At 38.8% G+C, this 17,597-nt stretch overlaps 1 protein-coding gene and 1 pseudogene across 8 annotated transcripts in view; one reads left to right on the forward strand and one right to left on the reverse strand.

Moving 5' to 3' along the window:
* The window catches only part of RBMS3 (RNA binding motif single stranded interacting protein 3), a 1,338,119-nt gene that overhangs the window by 1,120,113 nt on the left and 200,409 nt on the right, over window positions 1-17,597 (reverse strand). The window lies entirely within an intron of this gene.
* On the forward strand, window positions 7,147-7,327 carry LOC131511706 (ATP synthase subunit ATP5MPL, mitochondrial-like; annotated as a pseudogene).

The following is a 17,597-nucleotide window of genomic DNA, read 5'->3' on the forward strand; positions in this document are numbered from 1 at the left end:
TTCTTCAGTCTATGGCATGAGGAAATCACGGTGAGAGATAGAAAAGCAAAGACAGGGAAAGGAAAACCTGGACCATAGACACAAATTTCTTGCCATCTCCAAAAGATAAGTCCCTTCTATTGAAAAAACAAAAAACAAAAATACCTTTTGCCCTCATACAGTTATATATACTTCTTTAGAATTTTTTTTATTTTAATTATAAGTTTTAGTCAAATGTAAACTAACCATAAAGAAAAATTTGGAAATTTGCTTTATAATTTTAGAAATATTTAAAATGCTTTACTTTAGAGGGTGCTAATAACACTGTGAAATAGGAAGGGTAAGGACTACTTAATCATTGTACATATGAGGGAAATGAGGCACAGAAGGTTTCAATGCCCCCCCTCCTCTGTCCTCAGTTGCCAGGAATGATACCATTACTTGTCTATTAGAGTCAAACAAAGCAGATATTTGAAAATCATCCTTAACTCCGCTTTTTTCCACATGGCCAAACTCCAATCAGCCACCATACTCTAACAGTCCTACATCATTTTAATAATGCCATGCCTCCACCCTCTGCCTAGACTGTCAGAACCGAGGCAACCATCACTCCAGATTATTCCCACAATGTAAAATGGACCAACCTGCCTCTAGTCTCACAGATGCCCAATCTCTTTCCCAATGACTACCATTTTGTGAGACGTTAATTTGATGATCTCTCAGCCACCACGTCAACTATTTTATTTTTACGAATAAATACAAACTCCTTGCTAGAGCATATAAGATCCTTCATGACGCAGCCTTCATGAAACCTGAGTATTATCTCTCGCCATTTCCCCTGTACTCACCAACCCTAGTCATGCCTCCACCTCATGCACCGTATCTTCCAGCCACACAATACTTTCTTCTGGTTCCAGAAGCTTCACACTATAAATCTCTGCATGTGTTGTTCTCTGTGTCTAGAGACACAGAGAACTCATCCTCATTGTTTTCACAGATCACTTCCTTTCCTGTCTTTCAAAATTCATTAGCTATGTCTCCTTCCCCAGGAAGCCTTTCAAGCATTCCCTAGACTAGCATAAGATGACTTTCTACACACACGTAGCAATATCATAGCACTTACAACTCACAAACCACACTGTTTTCCTGTTCGTCAGTCTCACCAGTAAGTTCCAACTGGGTCATTACATGTCATGAGATTGTTTTGATCCTCTGCATGCATATGTGTGCCATCCGTTCCTTTAATAGCTTTTAAGACACATTAAGATACATATACATCTTAACACATTAAGTGGGCTTTCCTGGGTAGAGCACTCAGCTGGGCTCTAGAGAACCCAAAACACATAAGATATGTTCCTTGTCCTTAAGGGAGATTTCTACAAACCTGAAACAGGAGAAAACTCCAGGAAAAATAACACATACCCAATGTGATAGGCTAAATGATGGTCACACAAAAGATGTCTACTCAGACCTATGAATGTAACCTCATGGGAAAAAGAAATGGTCTTTGAAGGTGTAATTCAGTTAAAATTTTTAATATGAGATCATCCTGGCTTATCCAAGCGGGGTCTAAATGTAATGACAAGTGCCTTTATAAAAGGAGAAGATACTAACACAAGAGAAGAAACAGTGGAGAAGGTGATGTGAAGACAAAGGCACAGGTTAGTGCCATGTGTCTCTGAGTCAAGCAATGAAAAGGACTGTCTGCAGCCGCCAGAAGCCATGAGGTGTATGGAACACATTCTCCTATAGCTTCCAGAAGAAGCCAAACCCACTGACACCTTGATTTTGGAATTCAGGACTTCAAAGCTGAGGGGGGATAAATTCCTATTGTTTGAAGTCACCCAGTTTGTGGTGATTCATTATAGCAGCCCCAAGAAACTAATATACCACTAAGTAACAATATCTGAAATAATAAGAAAATAAGACCTCACCTATTTTCAATGGGCTTTTGCACAGATAAACACATGTCCAACAATTTAAGATGGGATCCTTTTCTTTCTGCTTGCATGCTCTTTTTCTAACCATCAGACCCTAACGTAGGGATGTGCATGGAGAGATGCACTAAATGCTTTGTAAATACTGATTGACAGATAACTATATTTTGTATGATAAGGGAGCGATACTACCACAAGTGAAGCAAAAGTGAAAACAAGAACAGAAATGTGGGCCTCCCTTACTTCTAAAAAGGAAAACAAAAATCTGTCAGAAATAGGAAAGAACTGTCAAAAGTACACGGTATTGAGTACAAACATTGTGAAACACGAGTCACAGTACAACTTGTTTTGTGACAAGTGTAAATGCATACATTTTCCATCAAGTTAGCAAGGAGGTATCGACTACCTCATCCAAAGGACATGTGCTCTTCTCCAACATTTTAATCACACTCTGCAGTCATCCACAGTTCAAGAGAGGTAAGCTGATAACTGATACATTCAGAGCTATTTAGGATTTTAACACTGGGGAAAATGGTTTATTTGGAATAAAAGAGGGAAAAACATATGATAAAGACTATTGCCTGGGACTGACAAGGATGGGCGACGAATGGCAGCCAAACTTTCCTCCTTTTATGATTTGAAATTCAATAACCTGCATCTTTTGATGGTAAGTGTTGTACTGCCTACTTCGGGGGCAAAGTCCCCCGAACTCCCCTGCCACGCATGCTAGGGCAGCGCTTACAAAGCTATAAAGTGCTATGTAAATCGGTGATAAAAATAGCAGTGAAATCATCTGCTTCCACATAATGGTAATAGTTAATAATTATTGAGTGTTTATCATGCAATAGGCACTTTCTAGGCTCTTCTCAAATTACCTTATTCCATACAACAATCTATTATTATCTCTATTTTACAGAGCAGGAAACTGAGGCAAGGGAAATGAAGTAAACTGCCTGCTGGTTGAACCAACCAGGAGGTGATAGTGACAGGACTGAAACCCAGCAGGCTCATTCCAGGTCCCTTGGTTGCAATTACTGTTTTCTCTTGCATCTAGATGGAATAAGAGTGACTGGCAACAATTAAAAAAAAAAAAAAAAGTCATCCTATAGAATGAATCAGTCCTTACTCCACATCACAAAGCACAAATTAAACAACCACGTTAGTCGCACACATAACCACGTGAAAACGTGTGGAAAATAACAACACAGTCTTTGCAAGATCCAAGATTCAACAATGAGACAGACGTGAATGTGCCTATAGCACAGTGCTCCAAACAAAAACAGGAATTTAACAAATATTGAATTTAAAAAAAAAAAATCTGTATATATATATACACAGATTATTCTATGACCCCCTTTCCCTATCTTTTAAGCATTAGCTAAAAATTGGGCTGAAAATGCATAACGATCAAAATTGAAATCCCCAAAGTATATAACAAATCCAGAAGTCATTGCCTACAGCAGAAATACATGTTATATTTTCACTAAACTGCTCTCTTTTCTTCCTGGGCACATAGAAAGGGCTCCGATTTGTAGCCCAGCTTGCATCTAAGAGGAGCCACGAGATCTTTCCTGGCCGATGGAATCTGAAAATTTCCATACATACCTCTAGATCTGGTCGCTAAAACCTACCCTCCTGGATCTAAGGTATCAGCTCTGGCAGACCAGTCCTCCAACAGAGAACAACGAGAAAAATTAGATGCAATAGAAAACAGAGCAAAACAAAAGGCAAACTTAGAAGGCATGGCAGTTATCAGGGCAGACGGAACTTAAGAAACCCTGATGCTACCCACGAGTGACAAATCACCGAGGTGAGCATGACTTTCTCTACCACTTCCATCAATCTCATCATCTCTCAGCATGTGTGACAAAGTGGCCAAATATGGAGAGACAGAGCAGAAAGTGGTTGCTGGGAAACTAAGATGCTAATAAGCTTTTGGCAATGCATCATGTTGAGGGGGACAATTCAGAAGTTTAGGGTCCACCTCAGGGCAAAGTCTCTGCAGGATCATACTCCACGGTTAGAACAAAGCCGAAATGGACCACATCTTACAAGGATTGGAAACTCAGCCTCAAATCAGCTCTAATCATTTAGCCAGAAAATAAATCGAATCTTTTATGGTAAAACGTAACAGTATCCATAGACTCTAATATTTATTAACAAAATGTCTGGCCTTCTGTTCAGAATTACCAAGCATATGAAGAGACACAAGAGAAAAGGAATTAACAGAAACAAACATATGGGTCATCCAGATATTTGAGCTACCAGCACAGACTTTAAAATAACTGTGATTAGTATGTTCAGGAAAATCACGTGAAGATGAGAATTTCACCAGAGAACTTGAAAAATAAAGTGGAAATTCTAGAATTAAAAAATAGATAATTACTGGAATTCACACAGCTTAGAACTCTATACCAAGTGAAAATACACATCAATAATGAAGGTGAGGAAGGTTTAAGGAGCTTTGAAGTCACTCACCACTCTGTCCCAACAACAAGTAAGTACAAACTAAACAGAGTGAAAAATCAACAACTCTTCTTGGATCCCTAAGAAAGGGGAGGTCCAAGGACAAACTGCTGACCCTCAAGACCGGAGAGAAGGGTGAATACAGATCATCACAGCTTCCCAGAGCAGAGAATCACGAAGAAATTGCCACAAGAACCAGTGCTGGGGTAAGAAAATTTGAACTGTGATTTATGAATTAATTGCTGAAGGCTCAGTGTGGACAACTCTCAGAGTTAAAAACTCCAGTGGGACCCAATCACAGGGAAGGTCCACAACATTGTGAGATTTACCTCTAGGAGCTCAGCCAGATTCCTTTAGTAAATATCTGGGAAAAAAAAAAAAAAAAGGAAGGAAGGAAGGAAGGAAGGAAGGAAGGAAGGAAGGAAGGAAGGAAGGAAAAGGAAGAAAGAAAAGAAAAGAAAAGAAAAGAAAAGAAAAGAAAAGAAAAGAAAAGAAAAGAAAAGAAAAGAAAAGAAAAGAAAAGAAAAGAAAAGAAAAAAGAAAAGAAAAGAAAAAAGAAAAGAAAATCCCCACAGGCTTTCTGCAGGGAGAGAGAATAAGGAACCATTTTTCAAATAAGCCAGAGCGCTCTGTTCTTCGTAACAAGGCCCATCCTCAGGGAAAAATAGTTAACCTGAAACTAATCTGCTGGGGTCTTATCAGAGCCTAGTTTGCCTGGGGAAAGGTAAACACCCAACACCAGTCTATTGGTGCTATCCTGTCCCACCTAAATGGAGAAAAAACCTGAGAAACACTTGTGAGAAAGTTCACAGTCCAGACACACAGGATCCCTGAGAGACTGAGACCTAATCACAGGACTAGAGAGTGCTTCCTGGGCGCCTGGGTGGCTCAGCTGGTTGAATGTCAGACTTCAGCTCAGGTCATGATCTCACAGTTCGTGAGTTCAAGCCCCGCGTTGGGCTCACTGCTGTCAGCCCAGAGACCATTTCTGATCCTCTGTCCCCCTCTCTCTCTTTCTCTCTGCACCTCCTGGCTTGTGCTCACTCGCTCTCTTTCTCTCTCAAAAAATAAGTAAAACATTAAAAAATAATACTTATATAGACTGCTTCCCCTTCCCCACACCTCACCCCCACGTCACTAAAAGGCCTATCCACTGGAGTTGCTTTGACTCAGTACATCATGTCTGATTATGAAGAAAAAGTTAAGAAGGCATACCAAGAGGTAAAAATATAGTTTGAAGAGGCAGAGTAAACATCAGGATGCTTGCTACACCAGATATGCACCATTATGGAAGGGAAATTGGAATCATCAGATTAGATATTTGAAACAACTATGATTAATATGGTAAGGGCTTTAATGGATAAAGTACATGGCATGAAAGAACAGATGTTCAATGTAAGCTAAGAGATAAAAATCCTGAGAAAGACTGAAAAAGAAATACTAGAGGTAAAAAAAAAAGAGCAAAGAAAACAAAAGAAACACTGTAAGAGAAATGAAGACCAACTTTCATAAGTTGATATAGACTGGACATGGCTGAGGAAAGAATCAGTGAGCTAGAGGATATAGCAATAGAAAGATCAAAAACTCAAAAGCAAAGAGAACAAAGATGAAAAATACAGAACAGAATTCCAGGGACTGTGGACAACTACAAAAGGTGTAATGTTCACAGAACGAGAATGCCAAAAGGAGAAGAAAGAAAGAAAAGAAGAAATACTTAAAATAATAATGACAGAATTTCCCCCCAATTAACATCAGACACCAGACCACAGCTCCAGGAAATTCAGAGTTCACCATGAAGGATATATGTCAAAAAACCTCCACCTAGAAAAATGAGATACAAAGAGAGAGGGAGGCAAACCATAAGTGATTCTTAAACACAGAGACCAGACTGAGGGTTGCTGGAGGGGAGAGGAGTGGGGGGATGGGCTAAATGGGTGATGGGCATTAACAAGGGCACTTGTCACTTGTCGGGATGAGCACTGGGTGTTATATGTTAACTGATGAATCACTAAATTCTACTCCTGAAAACAATACTACACTACATGTTAACTAACTTGGATTTAAAATTTAAATAACATGTAAAAATTATTTTAAAAAATCTATACCTAGGAACATCTTCAAACTACAGGAAATCAAAGATTAAAAAAATATATATCCTGAAGGAAGCAAGAGAGTGAAAACACATTACCTATAGCGAAACAAAGATAAAATTGCATGAACTTCTCAGAAACCACGCAAGCAAGAAAAGAGTGGAGGGAAATATCGAAAATATTGAGAGAGAAAGGAGAGAAAAAAAGAAATTAGACATTTCATAACAGACAAAACCCGAAGAATCTACATTACATGAGTTTTTACAATGTGTTTTACTTTGTGAAAATTCACCAAGCCACATACTGAACACGATAAAACTTTATTTTCTTCTAAAATGTTTACAGAATGGTGAGGAGGAGGGGAGATGAGAAATAGTTAAGCTTTAATGACTATATTCACCCTTCCCACTGTAAACCACCTGTCACAGTCTCCAGTTCTCGAGGGGAAAACTAATTAACTTCAAATCATGTTCACAACTTTGCTAATTACAAAATCCTGGACATTTTGACTACTGGACTTTCAATTACCTAAATATAACCAGAAAGTACATAGGGTTCCTGAGCCTTTATCCAGAGTCAACGATATACACACTAGGCAACATGGCACCCGGTGATCGTTCTGAGTCCTTGGCTGTACAGGTTGGGGAGGCCTGAACCAGGCCTCCTATGCCGAGATGCTTCAAAGCGTTGTTGAAAATGTCTGGGTCCCCCTTGAAGCCCCATCACACCCAAGTTTACCAGATTTAGGTAGGAGTGGGGTTGATGGGCATCATCGTTCATAAAATCAGGAGCACTGATGAAAGAAGTCAAGCTTTGAAAGCCTTGAGTCCTGGACCTGCTCAGGGTCATCATTAACCAGCTTTACTTGGAGTACACATCAGATGGGGCATCAGTCTGGCTGTAAATCTCAGGTAAGCTCTGTTAGAGGAGAACATGGAGCATCGCTGTTCACTTGTAGACGTATTGCCTTTGTGGCATGAATAAAAGGACCTGTGAGGTGCACCAAAAAAAAAAAAAAAAAGGCATTGTGTTTGTAATTATTTTCAAGCCCTCCTGAGATGGTCTGCTTGCTCTTGTCTTTGTGCTCAAGGCAGAGGATACAGTGGAGGATGGGAGTCACAGCTTGGAACATAGCTGCCCCATCAAAAAACTCATTTTGGACTTTTTGTGAGTGAGACATAAACTTTAATTGGGTGGAGTTACAATATTTAAGGCTGTTGGGTATATATTTAGTCCCATGTAACTAACGTACTGCTATTAGAACTTTCAAGGTAAACCAAACCACCAAAGGCTCAAAGATGAAAAAAAAAAGGGGGGGGGGGGAGTGACAGAAAATGTAACATGTTCATCAAGTGCTGTTTTGTGCTAAAGTCTCTACTGATAATAACTAACATTCGTCAGCATTTATCACTAGCCACTGACGATGTAACCTTCGTTAGATACATTGTTTCATTCAGTTTCTACAAACACCATTTCAGGTGAGTATGATCATTATTATTTTTTTTTAATGTTTATTCATTTTTGAGAGAGCAAGACAGAGCGTAAGTAGGGGAGGGGCAGAGAGAGAAGGAGACACAGAATCTGAAGCAGGCTCCAGGCTCCGAGCTGTCAGCACAGAGCCGGATGCAGAGCTTGAACTCACAAACCATGAGATCATGACCTGAGCTGCAGTCAGATGCTCACCCAACTGAGCCACCCAGGTGCCCCTGATTATCATTATTATTATACAGATAAAGGTAAATGAATAACAGACTGACTTTTTTTTAAGTCCAATATACTTAACATACAGTGTTATATTAGTTTCAGGAGTACAATACAGTGAGTTCTAAACATTACCCACTGTTCATCAAGATGAGTGTATGCTTAATCTCCTTCACCTAATTCACTCACCAACCACCCCTCTGGTAACCATCTGTTCTCTATAGTTAAGAGTCTGTTTTTTGGTTTGTCTCTCTTGTCTATTTTTGCCTTCGTTCATTTGATTCCTAAATGCCACATATGAGTGACATCATATGGTATTTCTCTTTCTCTCACAGACTTATTTCATTTAGCATTATACTTTCTAGCTCCATCCATGTTGTTGCAAATGCAAAACTTCATTCTTTTTATGACTGAATAAGATTCCATTGTGTATATAACCACTTGTTTATTCATTCATCTATCAATAGACACTTGGGCTGCTTTCATAATTTGGCTATTACATGCCGTTATAAACATGAAGGTGCATGTATCCCTTTGAAATAGTATTTATCTATTATTTGGACAAATACTCAGTAATGTGATCCTTGAATCATAGGGTAGTTCTATTTTTAACTTTTTGAGGAATCTCCATACTGTTTTCCATAGTGACTGTACTCGTATGTATTTCCACCAAGAGTGCACAAGCGTTCCTTTTTCTCCACATCCTCACCAAGACTTGTTGTTTCCTGTGTTTTTAGCTATTCTGACATGTATGAAATGATATCTCATTGTGGTTTTGATTTGATGATGAGTGATGTTGAGCATCTTTTCCTGTGTCTCTTGACCATCTGTTCATGTCTTCTGCCCATTTGTTAATGGACTCTTTGGTTTGGGGGTGTTGAATTGTAGAAGTTCTTTATTTATTTTATATACTAACCCTTTATCAGATAACCCATTTACAAATATCTTCTCCTAAACAGTAAGTTGTCTTTTAGTTTCATTGATTGTTTCTTTCACTGTGCAGAAGCTTTTTTATTTTGATGCAGTCCCAATGGTTTATTTTTTGAAACTTTGTTTCCCTTGCTTCGGAAGACTTATCTAGAAAACACTATTGATATGGCTTGTCAAAGAAGTTACCCACCACCTATGTTCTCTTCTATGATGTTTAGGGTTTCAGGTCTCACATTTAGGCCTCTAATCCATTTTGAGTTCATTTTGTGTATGATGTAAGAAAGTGGCCGAATTCATTCTTTTGCATGTAGCTGTCCATTTTTCCCAATACCATTTGTTGAAAAGACTGCTTTTTCCTCACTGCATATTCCTACTACCTTTGTCTAGGATTAACTGAGCATATAGTCATGGGTTTGTTTCTGGGCTTTGTATCCTGTTCTGTTCTATGTTTCTGTTTTTGTTTCTGCACCATATCGTTTTAATTACCACAACTTTGTAGTATAACTTGAAATCTGGAATTTTAATAACTATAGCTTTATTTTTCTTTTTCAAGATTGCTTTGGCTCTCTGAGATCTTTTGTGGTTCCATAGAATTTTAGGATTGTTTTGTTTAGTCCTATGAAAAATGCTGTTGGTATTTTGATAGGTATTACATCAATCTGTAGATTGCTTTGAGTATTATGGACATTTTAACAATACTTGTTCTTCCAATCCATGAGCATAGAATATCTTTCCATTTGTTTCTGTCATTTCAATTTCTTTCCTCATTGTCTTATGGTTTTCAGAGTATAAGTCTTTCATTTCCTTGGTTAAGTTTATTCCTAGGTATGTTATTATTGTGCAGTTGTAAATGGGGTTGTTTTCTTAATTGTTTTCTCTTTCTGCTGCTTTGTTATTAGTGTATAGAAAGGCAACAGACTTTCTACATTGATTTTGTATCCTGTGACTTTACTGAATTCATTTTTATCAATTCTAGTAGATTTTTAGTGGAGTCCTTAGGGTTTTCTCTATAGGGTGTCATATCATGTACAAATACGTCTAGTTTTACTTCTTCCTTACCAATCTGTATGTCTTTTATTCCTTTCTCTTATCTGACTGCTATGGCTAGTCCTATTATTTGGACAAATACTCAGTAATGTGATCCCTGAATCATAGGGTAGTTCTATACAACCCAGGTGCCCCTGATTATCATTATTATTATACAGATAGATAAAGGTAAATGAATAACAGATGTTGTTGTTCTATACAACAACATCCAGTACTCTGTTGAATAAAAGTGGTTAAGAGTGGATATCCTGATCTTAAGAGAAAAGCTCTGTTTTTCTTCATTGAGTATGATGTTAGCCGTGGGTTTTTTACATGTGACCTTTATTCTGTTGAGGTATATGCCTTCTAAATTTCTTTGTTGAGGGTTTTAATCATGAATGGATGTTACACTTTGTCAATTTATTTTCTACACTGATTGAAATGATCATATGCTTTTTATACTTTCTCTTATTGATGTGATGTATCACATTGATTGATTTGTGAATACTGAACTACCCTTGCTTCCCCAGAATAAATCCCCCTTGATTGTGGTGAATGATTTTTTTAATGTATTATTGGACTTGGATTGCCAATATTTTGTTCAGGATTTTTGTATCTATGTTCAGTAGAGGTATGGACCTATAGTTCCCTTTTATTTGAAGTGTCTTTATCTGGTTTTGGTATCAGGGTACTACTGGCCTCATAGAATGAATCTGGGGGATTTCCTTTTCTTCTATTTTTTGGAATAGTTTGAGGAAAATATATATTAACTCTTTTTTAAATGTTTAGTAGAATTTGCCTATGAAGCTATTTGCTCCTGGACTTTTGGTCGTTGGAAGTTTTTGATTACTAGTTCAATTTCATTGCTGGTAATTCCTCTGTTCAAATTTCTTATTTCTTCCTGGTTTAGGTTTGGGAGATGATATGTTTCCAGGAATTTAGCCATTCTTTCTAGGTTGTCCAATTTGCTGACAAATAATTTTTCATAATATTTTTATAATCCATTGTGTATTTCAGTTGTTATTTCTCCTCTTGTTTCTGATTTTGTTTGAGTCCTCTCTCTCTTGCTTTTTTTTTGTTGTTGTTGTTCTGATGAGTCTGGCTAAAGGTTTATCAATTTCGTTGATCTTTTCAAAACGCCAGCTCCTGGTTTCCTTGATCTGTTCTACTATAGGTTTTTTTTTTCTTTTTTGTTTGTTTTGTTTTTTGGTTTTGTTTTGTTTTTAGGTTCTATTTCATTTATTTATGCTCTAATCTCTATTATTTTCTTCCTTCCATTGGTTTGGGGTTTTGTTTCTTTTTCTGTTTCTAGATCCTTGAAGGTGTAACATTAGTTAGGTTGTTTATTTGAGATTATTCCTGCTTCTTGAGGTATGCCTGTATTACTATAATCTTTGCCCTTTAAACAGCTTTTGTTGCACCCCAGTGATTTGGGACCATTGTGTTTTCACTTTCACTTATCTCCATGTGCTTTTTGATTTCTTCTTTGATTTCCTGGCTGACTCATTCATTGTTAGTAGCATGTTATTTACCTTCCACATTTTTGTGCTCTTTCCAGATTTTTTCTTGTGGTTGATTTATAGTTTCATAGCATTATGTTCAGATAAGATGCATTGTATGATTTCAATTTTTTTTTTAATTTGTTGAGACTTGTTTTGTGGTCTAATATGAAATCTACTCTGGAGAATGTTCTATGTGCCCACAAAAAGAATATGTATTCTGCTTCTTTAGGTAGAATGTCCTGAATATATCTGTTAAATCCATCTGGTCCAATGTGTTGTTCAAAGAGACGGTTTTGTCATTGATTTTTGGTTTGAATGATCTATCCATTGAAGTGTCTAGGGTGTTAAAGTACCCTACTATTATGGTATGACTATTGATTATTCCATTCAGGTTTGTTATTAACTGCTTTATGCATTTGGGTGCTCCCATGTGGGTATATCAATATTTACAATATTAATATTTACAATTGTTATATCTTTTTGTTAGATTGTTCCCTTTACGATGACATAGTGTCCTTCTTTGCCTAATGATACAGTGTTTGTTTTAAAGTCTATCTTGTTTGATATAAGTATTTCGGCCCTGGATTTCTTTTCCATTTCCTTTGCTTTCAATCTGTACGTGTCTTTAAGGTCTGAAATGAGTCTCTTGTAGGCAGCATATAGATGAGTCTTGCTTTTTTATCCATTCTGTCACCTATCCCTATGTCTTTTGATTGGAGCCTTTAGTCCACTTGCATTCAAAATAATTATTGATAGGTATGATGTTATTGCCAATTTGGTACTTATTTCATGGTTGTTTTGTAGTTCTGCACTTTCCTTTCTTTCCTTGTTCTCTTGTGACTATTTGGCTTTCTTTAGTAATATACTTAGATTTCTTTCTATATTTTTGGCATATCTATTGCTGGTTTTTCATTTTTGGTTACCATTCAGTTTGTGTATAACATTTCTGCATATAGCAGTCCATATTAAGTTGGTGGTCATTTAAGTTTGAACACAGTCTTTACTCCTTTTCCCCCCATGTTTTAGGTATATGGTGTCATACTTTACATCTTTGTGTGTGTGTGTGTGTGTGTGTGTGTGTGTGTGTGTGTGTGAGAGAGAGAGAGAGAGAGAGAGAGAGAGAGAGAGAGAGAGAGTCCATTCACTGAGTATTTAAAGATATACTTATTTTCATGGCTTTTGTGCTTCCTACTTTTCTCACTCTTACTTGTGGTCTTTCCTCTCCATTCAGAGTCCCCTTTAATATTCCTTATAGGGCTGGTTTACTGGTCGTGAATTCCTTTAACTTTTGTGTGTCTGGGAAACTCTTTATCTCACCTTCTGTTTGGAATGATAGCCTTGTAGGATAGAGTATTCTTGGCTGCAGATTTTTTTCCTTTCAGCACTTTGAATATATCATGCTACATCCTTCTGGCCTGCAAAGTTTCTGCTAAAAAGATAGCTGACAGCCTTATGGGGTTTCCCTTGTATGTAATTGCTTTCTCTTCTGTTTCTGCTTTTCAAATTCTCTCTTTATCACTACAAATTTTATTAAAATTTGTCATTTTAATCATTATATGTCTTGGTGTGGGCCTCCTTGGATTGATTTTGTTGGGGGAATTCTGTGCCTCCTGGATCTTGATTTCTATTTCCTTCCCCATATTTGGGAAGTGTTCAGCTATTATTTCTTCAAATAACTTTTCTGCCCCCTCTCCTTCTTTCTCCTTCTGGGATCCCTATAATGCTTGATAGTGTCACTGAGTTCCCTAGATCTATTGTCATTATGCAATTTTTTTTTGTTTCTCTCATCTGCTCAGCTTATTTTCTATTACTATCTTCCAGGTAAGATTCATTCTCCTACTTCCTTTAGCCTGCTATTTATTCCATCTAGTGTATTTTTTATTTAATTTATTTGTTTTGAAAAAGAGAGCAGGAGAAGGGCAGAGAGAGAGGGTGAGAGAAAGAATCCCAAGCAGGCTCTGCACTGTCAGCACAGAACCCAACATGGGGCTCAAACTCACGAACTGTGAGATCATGACATGAGCCAAAACCAAGAGTCAGCCACTTAACTGACTGACCACCTAGGTGCCCCACATCTAGTGTATTTTTAATTTTATTTATTGTGTTCTTCATCTCTGATTGGTCCTTTTTTTATCTCTTTTGTAAAGGTCTCCCTGATGTCATCCACTTTCTTCTTGAGTCCAGTGAGTATCTTTATGACTGTCACTTTAAATTCTATATCAGGCATATCACATATCTCCATTTGTTTAGCTCTCTTGCTGTGATTATGTCCTGTTCTTTCAATTGGTACGTATTCCTCTGTCTCACTTTGTCTAACTCTCTGTGTTTGCTTCTACATGTTAGGAAAGTCAGCTATGTCTCCTGCTCTTGAAAGTAGTGGCCTTATGAAGAAGAGGTCTTATAGTGCCCTACAGTACAGTGTCCCCTGTTCACCAACAGCTGGCATTTCAGGCATATCTTCTATGTGTTGCATGTGCCCTGCTGATTTTGCTGAGCTGATTTTTCCTTTAGTCCAGTTGTCTGCAGTGGCTCTCTTTGCCTATTGTGCACAGTGTTTGGTCCCTGTGGTGTTAATAGGCCAGTCGGGGGCTTCCTTGGGTTTGCCAGAGATGCAGTAGCGCCAAACTGCAGGGTGTTTTCCCTGCGCTGTCCCTTGAGAGGCTTTCATCGTTGAGCGGGGCCTATAGCCAGACCAGTTGTCTGCCTCCAGCCCACTGCCGCAACCACATTCCAACTTGCATGTTTGGGTATCGTACACTCCCCCCAGGACAGGAGTCACCTTGGAGTGGTGCTGGTCTCTGGTGCAGCTGCTTGCACACTGTCAGGCCTTAGGTACCAGCCTGGATGGGCTCCAGACAGGAGCATATTGGAGGGGGGTATCTGCAGCAGCGTGCACGGGGGGTAAGGAGCAGCAGTGTTAGCAAGTTAGGTAGTGATTGCTGGAGCTGTGCTATTTCCTGCAGGTGGCTATGTGTATATGCTGAAAGATGAGGTGGGATATGGACCTTGCCAGTTCCTTTGCTCCTAGAGGAGTCTCCCAAGATCTCTATCCCTCTGGAACATGCTTCTGAGATGAATAAACTACTCTCCTTCCTGTATACCTCAGGTGTTTTTCAAACTGCCGCTTCCATGCTGTATCTGTACGAGGTTGTTTGTTGTCCTATCTCTTAAAGGGCAAGGACTCAATTTTCGCTTGCCATTCTAGTTCTCCCAGAGCCGAGCCCACTGATTTTTAAAATTCCAGTTTTTAAGTCTGACTGGTAGTAAGAACTCACAAAATTGAGCCCCTCTGGTTTTCAAAGCCAAATGTTATGGGGATCCATCTTCCCCATGTGGGCTCCCTGGTGTGAGAGTTTTTTTCCTCTCCTCTCCCTGACATCCTTCCCTCCCATGGATGGCCATGGTCCATTTCGCTCCCAACTGTGTCTCTGCCATTCTTACCCTCTTCAATGTGGCTTCTTCTTTACATCTAGCGGTGGACAGTCTATTCTGCCAGTCTTTGGGTCAGTTTTTGGATTATTTAAACTGATGTGGATGTTTCCTAGTTGTATCCATGGGATGAGGTGAGCTTAGGGTCCTCCTGCTCTGCCATCGTCCTCGGAAGTCCTCTAAACCTACATTCAGAAAGCAGCAATCCAGGGGCGCCTGGGTGGCGCAGTCGGTTAAGCCTCCGACTTTGCCTCAGGTCACGATCTCGCGGTCCGCGGGTTCGAGCCACGCGTCAGGCTCTGGGCCGATGGCTCGGAGCCTGGAGGCTGCTTCCGATTCTGTGTCTCCCTCTCTCTCTGCCCCTCCCCCATTCATGCTGTGTCTCTCTCTGTCCCAAAAATAAATAAACGTTAAAAAAAAAAAAAAAATTGAAAGCAGCAATCCATTCCAGAATCCACTCCATTCTAGATTCAAATGCAGGTCAGTCTTGGCCATTCACCAGAGCTAGTGAATGCCATTAGACCAGCATTTTTCATACTGAGCTATCAGATCCCTGGTTTCTCAAGGAACTGTGTGACTTAGGAAGTTACTTTAACTCTCCATGCCTCTGTTTCCTCATCTGAAATTCTCAAATCAAAAACAGTAAAACCAGTAAAATCTATTCTAAAGATCATACATATAAATTGCTTGAAAAGTCCTGGACACATGGGAGTTGTTTAATATCAGATGGGTACTGTTTTTACTAATGTGGGTGGGATTATCAAATAAATAGATGACTCAAGCAAAATAAAAAGGGGGAGGAGGTCCGTAATGAAATAAATGTGGCAAACCGTGGCATTAATTCATTTAACAGATGCTTATTTATGGCCTATTATATATCAGGCACTGATACAAAGACGATTTGTGCAGTTCCTCTCTTGAAGTTAGTAGACAGAAGGGGAAAAATATGAGAACAAGTGAAAAGCAAGCAAAGTTACAAACCGTGAAAGGTTCTGTGAGGTGGAACTTGAATGTACCTTTGAATACTGGGAAAGTGTAGAAGAAAAGAAGGTAAGGGACAGGCCACAGGGGAAAGGAAAATAACTCATGAAAATTTTCCATGAAAATCAGACTTGTCTCCAGCTAATAGTTTTATTCCTCTTTGTTGTTCCAAAGACTGATGCATAATCTCATCAAAAACTGTATCTTTCTAGATATAGTCATTTGTCCAATTCCACTATTGTTACTATGATAATCAAAACACAGAATAGTACAAATAGAGAAGAAATTAGAAACTTTAGTGTAAACAGTAATTATGTGAATGAGGAAACTGAGGCCTAGAGAGGCTCAATGAATGGTGCCCCAATCTGGCTGCCTGGACCCACACTGTTCCCATAACATCATTTTCAATCCTCACAGAGCATCATTTCCTGAACTAGAAAAACAAACAAATTAGCAAATATTTATGGAGGTTGGTACAATGCTAGGGGCTAGGGAGGATTAAAGCAAGTAAAGTGACTAACAATATACCCCCTGCCCTCAGGGTGCTTAGAGTCTGGTTGAGGGAGCGGGTAGGAACACAGGGAAGTAATACAATCAACTCTTAATAGAATTTCGGGACAGCAACCGAACAGAAAAACAGACAGCACTTCACAGTGTCCAGTGTATCTGAAAGCACTAATTATTTTAAGAGTCTAGGGAGGGGTTTGGGGTACCTGAGAAGTTCTTTTGTAAGAAATCCAATCTGAGTTAGGTGTGGAAAGTCTGGAAGTATTTGAGAAGCACAGCGAAAGAGAACATTTCCAAACGAAGGTAATAAAGGAGTTATGCAGGGAAGTTCAACGTGTGTTGCATTTTGAGGAATAACCACGTATGCGTGTAGCAAAATAGGGAGTGGCAAACTCCAGGCAAATAAAAATGATCAATTCAGTGGATCCTTTGGTGTGAAACCCCTCTTAGAGCTCATGACGATCATCAGGAGGAGTATTCAAGTCTCTGTGGACCTGGTATGGCCTTCATTCATTGATTCATTCATTCATTCATCCACCCATTTGATATTTAGGGACAGCTTGCTCTATGCCAGCCAGTATTCTAGGCTCTGGGGATATACAAATCAACAAAACATAGTCAAAGAAAAGAAATATCCTTTGGGGGCTTATATTCTGATTTGGTGCTTCTCAAACCTGGCTGCACATTATAATTTCCTGAGAAGATTTTTAGAAGGATCTGAGGAACCTTAAATACACATTAATAGGTGACAGGAGCCAGTCTGAAAGGCTACATACTGTAAAATTCCAACTATATGACATCCAGGAAAAGACAAAACTAGAGACAATGAAAAGGATCAGTGCTTGCCAGGGGTTCCAGGTGGTTTGAGGGGAAGGATGAACAGGTGGAAGACAGAGGAGGATGTAGGGACACGAATCTATTCTGCACTGAGACTGTGATGGTAGACACATAACGTCTGCACTTATCAAAACCCACAGAATTGTACAAAATGGAGTGAACCCTAATATAAAGCATGAACCTTAGTTAATAACGTATCGATGCCAGTTCAC

Source organism: Neofelis nebulosa, chromosome 5 (assembly GCF_028018385.1).
Source record: "Neofelis nebulosa isolate mNeoNeb1 chromosome 5, mNeoNeb1.pri, whole genome shotgun sequence".
In the NCBI taxonomy this organism is placed as follows: Eukaryota; Metazoa; Chordata; class Mammalia; order Carnivora; family Felidae; genus Neofelis; species Neofelis nebulosa.